The following is a 10,782-nucleotide window of genomic DNA, read 5'->3' as shown; positions in this document are numbered from 1 at the left end:
GAGAGCAGATTGGGAGAAGGGGTGATCAGAATGCATTCCACCTTGGGTTGTGGTAGGGGAAAGATGGGGAGAAAATATGGAACTCAAAATATAGTGGAAGTGAATGCTGAAAACTAAAAACTAATTAATTAATTAAAAAAATTCTAGAGTAAAGACTGACTAAAACAAATTTCCAGCCAAAGACAACTTGGAAGTTCAATATGAAATGTCTGTTGCATCACGGTGAGATAGAAGTGCACATCAGCACAGGCAGGCCATGACAGTGCAGACAGAGCCCCAGCAAAACCAGAGCAGGCCTCTGGATGACTGAATCATGGGCAACAGTGGTGATTTCCCTACCTCTCTGCCGACAGATTCCAAAGGAAAATTAAAATTTCAGCAGGAAAGATCTGTCACACCTGGGTAAAAAGAGAGCACAGTCCAGCCCAGGTCCTGCCAACATAGTTCCCCTGCAGTAAACTTAGGAGAAGGCCTTGGGAGTGACTGACTCAGCAGTGGCAGTGGCTACTTCTGGTGCTCTCAGCCCACAGGGAGTAATGGGGTCAAACAACCGGTCACAAGGAGATTAAAGAGAATGTGAACTGGTCTGAAGCCCAAAAAGCCTTCTTAGAGGAGCTCAAGAAGGATTTTATTTTATTTTATTTTAATTTGGCTAATCAGTGGGGTTAAGCAACTTGTCCAGGGTCACACAGGTAGTAAGTGTTATGTGTCTGAGTCCAGATTTGGACTCAGGTCGTCCTGAATCCAGGGCTGGTGCTCTATCCACTGCGCCACCTAGCTGCCCCACAAGAAGGATTTTAAAAATCAAATGAGACAGGTAGAAGAATCCTTAAAAAATACAACTGGTCAACTGGAAAAAAAGTACACTGAAGAAAACAAGTTCCTAAAAAATACAATTGGCCAACTGGAAAAAAAGGATGCTGAAGAAAACAGATGCCTAAAAAATACAACTGGCCAAATGGGGAATGAGGTACAACATTTAATAGAAGAAAATCTTTGCTAAAAATTAGAATTCAACAAATAGAAGGTCATGACTCTTTGAGAGAGCAAGAATCAGTCAAATAGAAAAAAAAATTAAAAAAAAAAAAAGATAAAACAGGTAAAACAACTGACCTGGAAAATCAATCCAGGAGAGACAATTTAAAAATTATTGCTCTACCTGAAAACCACAATGAAAAAAAAGAGCCTGGACAGTATCTTTGAGGAAATCATAAAGGAAAACTGCTCTGAGGTCCTAGAACCAGAGGGTAAAATAGCCATAGAAAGAATCCACTGATCACCTCGTGAAAGAGATCCCAAATCGAAAATGCCAAGGAATGTAGTAGCCAAATTAGAAAATTATCAGGTCAAAGAAAAAATACTACAAGCAGCCAGAAAGAAACAATTTGCATATCATGGAACCAACATCAGGAATACACAGGACCTTGTAGCTTCTACATGAAAAGACTGTAGGTCACAGAACATGGTATTCCATAAGGCAAAGGAGCTTGGATACAACCAAGGATTAACCACCCAATGAAAATTAGAATGATTTTTCAGGGGAGGAGATGGATATTAATTTTTTTTAAGGCAATTGGGATTAAGTGATTTAAGCCCAGAGTCACACAGCTAGTAAGTGTCAAGTGTTTGGTCTGAGGCTGGATTTGAACTTAGGTCCTCCTCATTTCAGGGTCGGTGCTCTATCTACTGCACCAACTAGCTGCCCTGAGTAGATGTATATTCAATGAAATAGGGGAATTCCAAATCTTCCTGATAAAAAGACCAGAGCTCAACAGAAGATTTGATCCTCAAATATAAGACTCAAGAGAGACATAAAAATGTAAATGGGACAGAAAGACATAATATGTTACATCTCTACAAGGGAAGATGACACTTATAATTCTTTAGAACTGTATTGTTATTACACCATGTTAAAGGAATATACATAAAGGGGGTGGATATAAGTTGACTTTCATGTAATGATAAAAAAAAATCTAATCAAGTGGGTTAAATGGATCCAAGTAAGTAGATTAATCTGATCTAAGAAAATCTAAGAGGTAAAGAAGGGAGGGAGATGATCATCCTTTGAACTTTACTCTCATCAGATTTGGCTCAGGAAGGGAATAACATAATCAGTTATGTATAGAAATCTAAATTGCCCTATAGGCCTTAGGAGGGAAAGGGGGAAAGAAAAGGGAGGGAGGACAGAAGGGAGAGAAGAAGCAGTAAGGGTAAAGGGGAAGAAAAGGAAAGGCGCTAATAGAAGGGAGGAGGGACTGAAGGAGGTGATGGTCAAAAGTAAAACTCAAGTGAAGAGGGAAAAGGAGAAAGAAAAGCATAAACGTGGTGGGGGGAGGGAAAGATGGAGAGAAAGACAAAGATAGTAATGATAATTGTGAATGTGAATGGGATGAACTCTCCCATAAAATGGAACAGGATGGCAGAACGGATTAAAAACCATAATCCTACAATATGTCGTTTACAGGAAACATATTTTAAAAAATAGTGACACAAAGAGGGCAGCTAGGTGGTGTAGTGGATAGAGCATTGGCCCTGGAGACAGGAGGACCTGAGTTCAAATATGGATTCAGACACATAACACTTACTACCTGTGTGACCCTGGACAAGTCACTTAACCCCACTGCCTACCAAAAAATAAATAAATAAATAAAAATAAGGAAAAAAATAGTAACACACACAAGCTAAAGGTAAAAAATAGCAGGGGTAGCAGTCCTGATCTCAGACAAAGCAAAAGCAAAAATTGATCTTATCAAAAGAGATAAGAAGGAAATTAAACTACACTCTACTAAAATGCACCATAGAAAATGAAGTAATATGATTACTAAACATACATATACCAAATGGAATAGCATCCAAATTCTTAGAGTAGAAGTTCAAGGAGTTACAGGAAGAAATAGACATCAGAACTATATTAGTGGGAGACCTCAACATCCCCTTCTATGAACTAGATAAATCTAATCACAAAATAAACAAGAAAGAAGTTAAAGAGGTGAATAGAATATTAGAAAAGTTAGGTATGACAGACCTCTGGAGAAAATTGAATGGGAATACAAAGTAATATAATTTTTTCTCAGCTATACATGCCACATACACAAAAACTGACCATCTACTAGGGCATAAAAACCTCACAATTCAATACAGAAAGGCAGAAATATTAAATACATCTTTTTCAGATCATGGTGCAATAAAAATTATATGTAATAAAGTGCCATGTAAAGATAGACTTAAACATAATTGGAAACTAAATAATCTAATTCTAAAAAAAAAATGGGTAGGTCAAACAACAAATCATAGAAATAATCAATAACTTCATTCAAGAGAATGACAATAATGAGACAACATACCAAAAGTTATGGGATGCAGCGAAAGCAGTTCTTAGGGGAAGTTTTATATCTCTAAATGCTTACATAAATAAAATAGAAAAATAGGATATCAATGAATTGGGCATACAACTAAAAAACCTAGAACAACAAATTAAAAATCCTCAATTAAACACCAAATCAGAAATATTGAAAACCAAAGGAAAAATTAAGAAAATTGAAATGAAGAAAACTATTGAACTAATAAAGAAAACTAAGAGCCAATAAAATAGATAAATGTTTGGTTGATTTAATTTTAAAAAAGGAAGAATACCAAATTACCAGTATCAAAAATGAAAAGGATGAATCCACCACCAAGGATGAGAAAATTAAAACAATAAGTAGGAATTGTTTTGCCCAACTATATGCCAACAAATTTGACAATCTTAGTGAAATGGATACATATTTACAAACATATAAATTGCCCAGATTAACAGAAGAGGAAGTAAAATACTTAAATAAACCCATCTCAGAAAAAGAAATTGAACAAGCCATTGATGAACTCCCTAGGAAAAAATCACCAGGGCCAGAAGGATTGACAAGTGAATTCTATCAAACATTTAAAGAACAATTAATTCTAATACCATATAGACTATTTGGGAAAATAGGTCAAGAAGGTATATTATCAAATTCTTTTTATGATACAAATATGGTGCTGATACCTAAACCAGGAAATGAAAACAGAGAAAGAAAATTATAGACCAATTTCTCTAATGAATATAGATGCAAAAATTTTAAACAAAATATCAGCAAATAGATTGCAGCAATTTACCACAAGAATAATACACTATTACCAGGTAGCATTTATAACAGGATGTAGGGTTGGTTCAATATTAGGAAAACTATGAGCATAATTGATCATATCCACAACAAAACTAACAGAAACCACAGGATCATCTCAATTGATGCAGAAAAAGCTTCTGACAAAATACAACACCCATTCCTATTAAAAACACTAAAGAGCATAGGAATAAGCAGTATCTTCCTTAAAATAATAAATAACATCTACCTACAATCTTCAGCAAGCATCGTATACAATGAGACAATCTAGAAGTATTTCCAATAAGATGGGAAAGACTTGTATGGTCTGATGTTGAGTGAAGTGAGCAGAACCAGGAGAACATCATACACAATAACAGCCACATTGTGCGATGACTAATGTTAATAGACTTAACCCTTCTCAGCAACACAAGGATCTAAGACATCTCCAAATACCTCATGATGGAAAATGCTATCCACAAAGAAGAAAACTATGGAATCTGAATGCAGATTGAAGCATACTATTGGATAATTTTTTTCTTCTGTTTTGTTTTGTTTCCTCTTAATGGTGGTTCCTCCTATTGGTTCTACTTCTTACTTACAACACCAATAATGTGAAAATATGTTTAATAGGAATGTATACATATGGCCAACATCAGACTGCATGCCATCTTGGGAAAGGAGGTGTGGAGGGAGGGGAAGAAAAACTTAAAACTCAAAAGCTTATGGAAGTGATTGCTGATAATTCAAAATAAATTCACTTAAAAAAATTATCAAGGAAAGCAGTCTTGTGTCCCTAGAACCAGAGGATAAAATAGTCATTGGAATAATCCACTGATCACCTCCTAGAAGAGATCTCAAAATGAAAACTCCAAGTAATATCATAGCTAAATTCCACAGTTCTCAGGTCAAGAAAAAAATATTGCAAGAAGCCAAAAAAAAGAAAAAAAATTTCAATATGGTATAGTCACACTCAAGATTACACAGGACGTAGTAGCTTTTACATTAAAGGATCAGCAGTTTGACATACAGTATTCTTGAAGACAAAGGAGCTTGGATTACAACCAAAAATCAACTACATGGTCACACAGACCATAATTCTCCAGGGGAAAAGATGGATATTCAATGAAATAGGGGACTTTCAGTCATTCCTGTTGAAAAGAACAGAGCTAAACAGAAAAGCCAATCTTTAAACATAAGACTCAAGAGAACCATTAAAAAGTATATAGGAAAGAAAAAATGTTATTCAATAAGGTTAAACTCTTTACATCTCAACATGAGAAGATAGTTGTAATTCTCTAGAACTGTATCTTTCTTAGGAAAGTTAGAAGGGGAATACACAGAGGGTGTCATATAAGTTGACTTTAGTGCAACATAAAAATTAAAGAGTGACAAAAATTCTGTTAGAAGAAGATGAAAGGGAGAGGAAGAATAGGGTAAATTACATCACATGAAGACTCCCAAAACACTCATTACATTAGAGAGAGAGTAAACATTGTTGGAACATTACACTCATCAGATCTGGCTCAAATAGGGAATAATATACACATTCAGTTGGATATAGAAATCTGTCTTACCCTATAGGGAAGTAGGAGAAAGAAAAGGAATGGAGGTTGATAGAAAGGAGGGCAAATAGAGAAAGGTGGTAGTGAGAAAGAAAATACTGGTGAGAAGGGAAAGGGTGAAAGGAGGGAGAAAAGCATAAATGGGGGAGAGGAGAGATAGGATTGAGAAAAAAGATACAGTTGATAATCATTATCATGAATATGAATAGGATGAACTCTCCCATAAAATAGACTTGGTAAGTCTAACCACAAAATAAACAAGAACTAAGTTAAGGTGAATACAATTTTAGTAAAGTTAGAAATTATAGACTTCTGCAAAAAAAATGACTGGAGATAGAAAGAAATATACTTTTGTTTTTCCTTTTTTTTTTTTTTTCTGAGTGGTACATGACATGTACACAAAAGTTGTCCATGTGTTAGGGGATAAAAACCTCATAATCAAGGGCAGAAAGACAGCAATATTAAATGGACCTTTAAAAAAAAAACATGATGCAATAAAATTACATATAATAAACGGCTATGGAAAGGCTAGGTCAAAAATTTCTTGTAAACTAAATAATCTAACCATGAAGAATGAATGGATCAAACAACAAATCATAGAAACAATCATTACTTTCATGAAAAAGAAAGATAATAATGAGACAATTTACCATCATTAATGGGATGCAGCCTAAGCAATCTTAGGGGACATTTTATATCTCTAAACGCTCACATGAATGAAATAGAAAAAGAAGAGATCAATGAATTGGGCATGTAACTAAAAAAGCTAGAAAAAATGAATTAAAATTCCCTAATTAAAAACGAAATTAAAATTCTGAAAATCAAAGGAGTGATAAATAAAATTGAATGTAAGAAAGCTATTGAACTAATGAATACAAGTAGGAGTTGGTTTTATGAGAAAAAAAACCAATAAAATAGATAAAACTTTGATTAATGTAATTTGGAAAAAAAAGAAAACCAAATTACCAGAATAAAAAATGAAAAAGAATGAATTCACCACCAACAAAGAGGAAATTAAAATAATTAGGAAAAAATTTTGCCAATATATACCAATAAATCTGACAATGTAAATGAAATAGATAAATATTTACACAAACATAAATCACTCAGATTAAAAAAGAGGAAATAAAATATTTAAACAACATCATTTTAACAAAAAAAATTTAACAAACCATAAATGAAAGACCAAAGAAAAAATATCCATGTCCAGATAGATTTACAAATAAATTCTACCAAAAATTTAATGAGCAATTAATTCCAATATTATACAAACTATATGATAAAATAGGCAAAGTCCTACCGATTTTTGATTTGATACAAATAGGGTGCTAATAAATAACCAGGAAAAGCCAAAACAGAGAAATAAAACTATAGACAAATTTCCCTAATGAATACAGATGCGAAATTTTAAATGAAACTTTAGCAAACAAATTATAATAATTTGTCAAGAGGATAAGACACTATGACCTGTTTGGATTTATAGCAGGAATGTATGGTTGGTCCAATATTAGGAAAACTATCAACATAACTGACCACATCCATAACAAAATTAACAGAAATCATATACTTATCTCAATAGATGCAGAAAAAGCTTTTCACAAAATACAGCACTCATTCATATTAAAAATCCTAGATAGCATACAAATAAATGGAATTTTTCTCAAAACGATAAGCAGCATATATCTATGATCATCTTTAAGCACTATATGTAATGAGGATAAGCTAGAAGCTTTCCAAGTAAGATCAAGGGTGAAACAACAATATCCATTATCACCACCGTTTTTCAATGTTGTACTAGAAATGTTAGCTTTAGCAAAAAGACAAAAAAATAAAACACTGAAGGAAATAAAATAGGCAATGAGGAAAATTGCTATCACTCTTTGAAGATAATATGATGATATAGTTGGATAATCCTAGAGTAGCAACTAAAAAACTACTTGAAATAACTTTAGCAAAGTTGCCAGATATAAAATAAACCCAAATAAATCATTGGCATTTCTGTATATTACTAACAGCATAGCAGCAAGAGATAGAAAAAAAAAACTTTTAAATTAATAGCAGACATAAAACATTTCAGAGTAAACCTGTTAAGGCAAACCTAGTAACTATATAAACAGTTATGAAACACTTTTCACACAAACTAAATCAGATCTAAACAAATTTTCAAAAAAAAAATGGTTGTCCATGTTTAGGCTGAGCTAATATAGTAAAAATGACAATTCCATCTAAATTAATTTACTTATTCAGTGGCATACCAATAAAACTACCAAAAATTATTTTATAGAGCTCGAAAAACTAATAACCAAATACATCTGGAAGAAGAAAAGGTCCAAAAATCTAGGGGATTAATTAAAAAAATGCAAAGGAAGGTGGCCTAGCAGTACCAGATCTAAAACTATATTATAAAGCAGCAATCAAAACTATTTTGAACTGGCTAAGAAACAGGGTGGTGAATCAGTAGAATAAATTAGGTATACAAGACACAGTAGTAAATGACTACAGTAATTTATTGTTTGATAAACCCACAGATTCTAGCTTCTGGGATAAGAACTCACTATATGACAAAAATTACTAGTAAAGCTGGAAAACAGTAGGAAGAAAATAAGCCTAGACCAGCATCTTACACCTTCTACCAAGATAAGCTCAAAATGGATATACAATCTTGACATAAAGAGTGAAACCATAAGCAAATTCGGAGAACAAGAGGTAGTTTGCCTGTCAGATCTATGAAGAAGAGAAGAATTTATGTCCAAACAAGATACAGTAAATATTAGGAAGTGCAAAACGGATATTTTAATTACATTTTTTTTTTTTAAGTTTTATACAAGCAGAGCCAATGCAAACTAGATTAGAAGGAAAGCAGAAAGCTGGGAAACAATTTTATAGCCAGTGTTTCTCAGAAAGGCCTCATTTCTAAAATATATAGAGAACTTAGAAAAATTTACAAAAAGAAGAGCCATTTCCCTACTGATAAATTGTCAAAGGATATGAAGGGACAGGTTTCAGATAAAGAAATTAAAGCTATATATAGTCATAAGAAAAAAATGTTCTAAGACTTCATTAGAGAAATGCTAATTACAACAATGTTCACCCCCCTCGCTTCTTTTTTTCTATTGTAATAGGTCTTTGCTCCTCTTTCTGTGATATAATTTACCCTCTTCTAGCCTTCTCTTTCCTCTTTTCATAACACAATCCTTTTTTTCACCCTTTAATTATTTTATCATCACATCTAATTTAACTCATTCCCACATCCTTTGTCTATGTATACCACCATATAAATGCCATAATTAAGACACAGTTACCATAAGTTACAGGTGTCATCTTCCTGTGTAGGGAAGTAAGCAGTTAAACCTTATTGAATAACATCATTTATTTTTTCCTTTCCTGTTTACCTTTTGATGCATCTCTTGAGTCTTGTGTTTGAAGACTGAATTTTCTGTTGTTGTTTTTTTTTTTAATCAGGAATGGAGAGTCCCGCCCACTCCTCTCTGCGGGGGCCCGCGGGCTGGAGAGGTGCCTGGACCTGGACCCGGAATCGGAACCAGGAGCTGAAGGCCAGAGCCGGAGCCGGAGCCAGAGCTTGAGCAGAGCGGGCCACAGGGCCGCCTGCCCTACGCCGATGCGCTGGGCCTGCAGGAGCTCTGGCTGTGGCGGCTGCAGGCGGCGCAGGGGCCCAAAGTCGAGGCTGGCGCGCTGCTGCTCGGGGAGCCCGCGGGGCCCGCCTACACAGCAGGCCTGCGGGGCGGGCTGGAGCCCGGAGAGGAGGTGCTACTGCGGGTGCTGGGCGCCGACATGCGGCGCCGGGCCGCAGCGGCCTCGCCACCTTCCCACGGGCCGGCCAGCTGCGGGCCCACCCCGTGCTGGACCTGCGGGCCCTGGCCCTCTGCCTGCGCACGCAAGTGGCGGCGCTGGAGACCTGCGCCCTGGGCCTCCCGCCGCACTCGCCCGGCCCCCGCCCCACACCGGCGCCTGGCTGTGCCAACCGGGTCCGATGTGGAAGGCACATCACATCCCATGGTCTAGCTCTGAACTGCTCCCCAGATCTGACGTGGTTTGAGCACATTGTCCCCTGTAGCCTGGTGAGAATGGGAGTCACCTCCCTCACTGAAGAACTCCAGAGGCTGGTCACTGTGGAGGAGGCCACAGACCCCTTTCTGGAAGACTTTGAAGAGGCCTCCAGTGCACGCTGAGGTTGCACCACGAAGACAGTGATTGACAGACCCTTCCCAAGGGGCCAGCCCCAGGAACTCAGCCGCAACCAAACTGCTTGAGAGGCCAGCTTGAGAGATGGCCTGGGAATGGACAGAGATTGTTTGTAAGGAGCACTTGACATGGGAGTCAGAAGGCCAAGATTCAGATCTAGACACTGACATATAACTAGCTATCATTTTCCTCTCTCTGGGCCTTATTTCGCGCTACCTACCTCACAAAGCTGTTGTGAGGAATGAGTTTTATTTTAGGGGAAGGATTTGAGAGAGATGGTTTCATATTCCTGCCCTGACCCAGTAGGCATGCCTATTGGTTAGGTGCTTCATCTGTGAGTCTTTGTTCCCTTGAATGAGGGTCATAACGTTTGTACTGCCTACCTCACCAGTGTGCTGCACTGGGTAGTGGCCAGGTTTAGTCATGCATGTTGCACCCAGGTTCTGGGGCTTACAATTTGCCTTCTGTGTTGGGGTTGTAGCCGTCACTGCTGGCCTGCTGAGCCAAGATAGATTGGCCTCAGTTGCTGATCTATGCTGTGGTTAACAGCCCCTCTGCCCTGGCTTCCCTAGACACCATCTGCGTTGGGCTATACTCTCCTTTTACCCAACTGAGACAGACCTTTCCTGAAATCTGTCCAGGTTATCTTAATCTGGAAAATAGTTTCACTCTTGCCTTTTGTGAGTTTCTGTCACTCCAGAATTTATTTAGAGGCTTTATTTAACATTCTTTCTGAGGGGAACTTGGGAGAGCTCAGCAATATCCTATCTTCTCTCTACTATATTGGCTCTCAAAAATAAGATAGTGGTTACATGTTTTAGGAAATTTACATTCAGGAACACCCTTGGTATCCTTGTGTCCAGTTTTAGTTAAAATGCTAAGACTAAGTGCTATGA

General features: G+C 36.8%; 1 pseudogene; it reads left to right on the top strand.

The window, feature by feature from the left end:
* Positions 1–313: 313 nt before the first annotated feature.
* LOC110217959 (octanoyl-[acyl-carrier-protein]:protein N-octanoyltransferase LIPT2, mitochondrial pseudogene) lies at positions 314–9,899 on the top strand (annotated as a pseudogene).
* The last annotated feature ends 883 nt before the right edge of the window (positions 9,900–10,782 follow it).

This window comes from Phascolarctos cinereus, unplaced genomic scaffold, assembly GCF_003287225.1.
Source record: "Phascolarctos cinereus isolate Bilbo 61053 unplaced genomic scaffold, phaCin_HiC Scaffold_4;HRSCAF=312, whole genome shotgun sequence".
Classification (NCBI taxonomy): Eukaryota; Metazoa; Chordata; class Mammalia; order Diprotodontia; family Phascolarctidae; genus Phascolarctos; species Phascolarctos cinereus.
The sequence above is the reverse complement of the archived record's forward strand: the minus strand, read 5'-3'. Positions and strand labels throughout refer to the sequence as shown.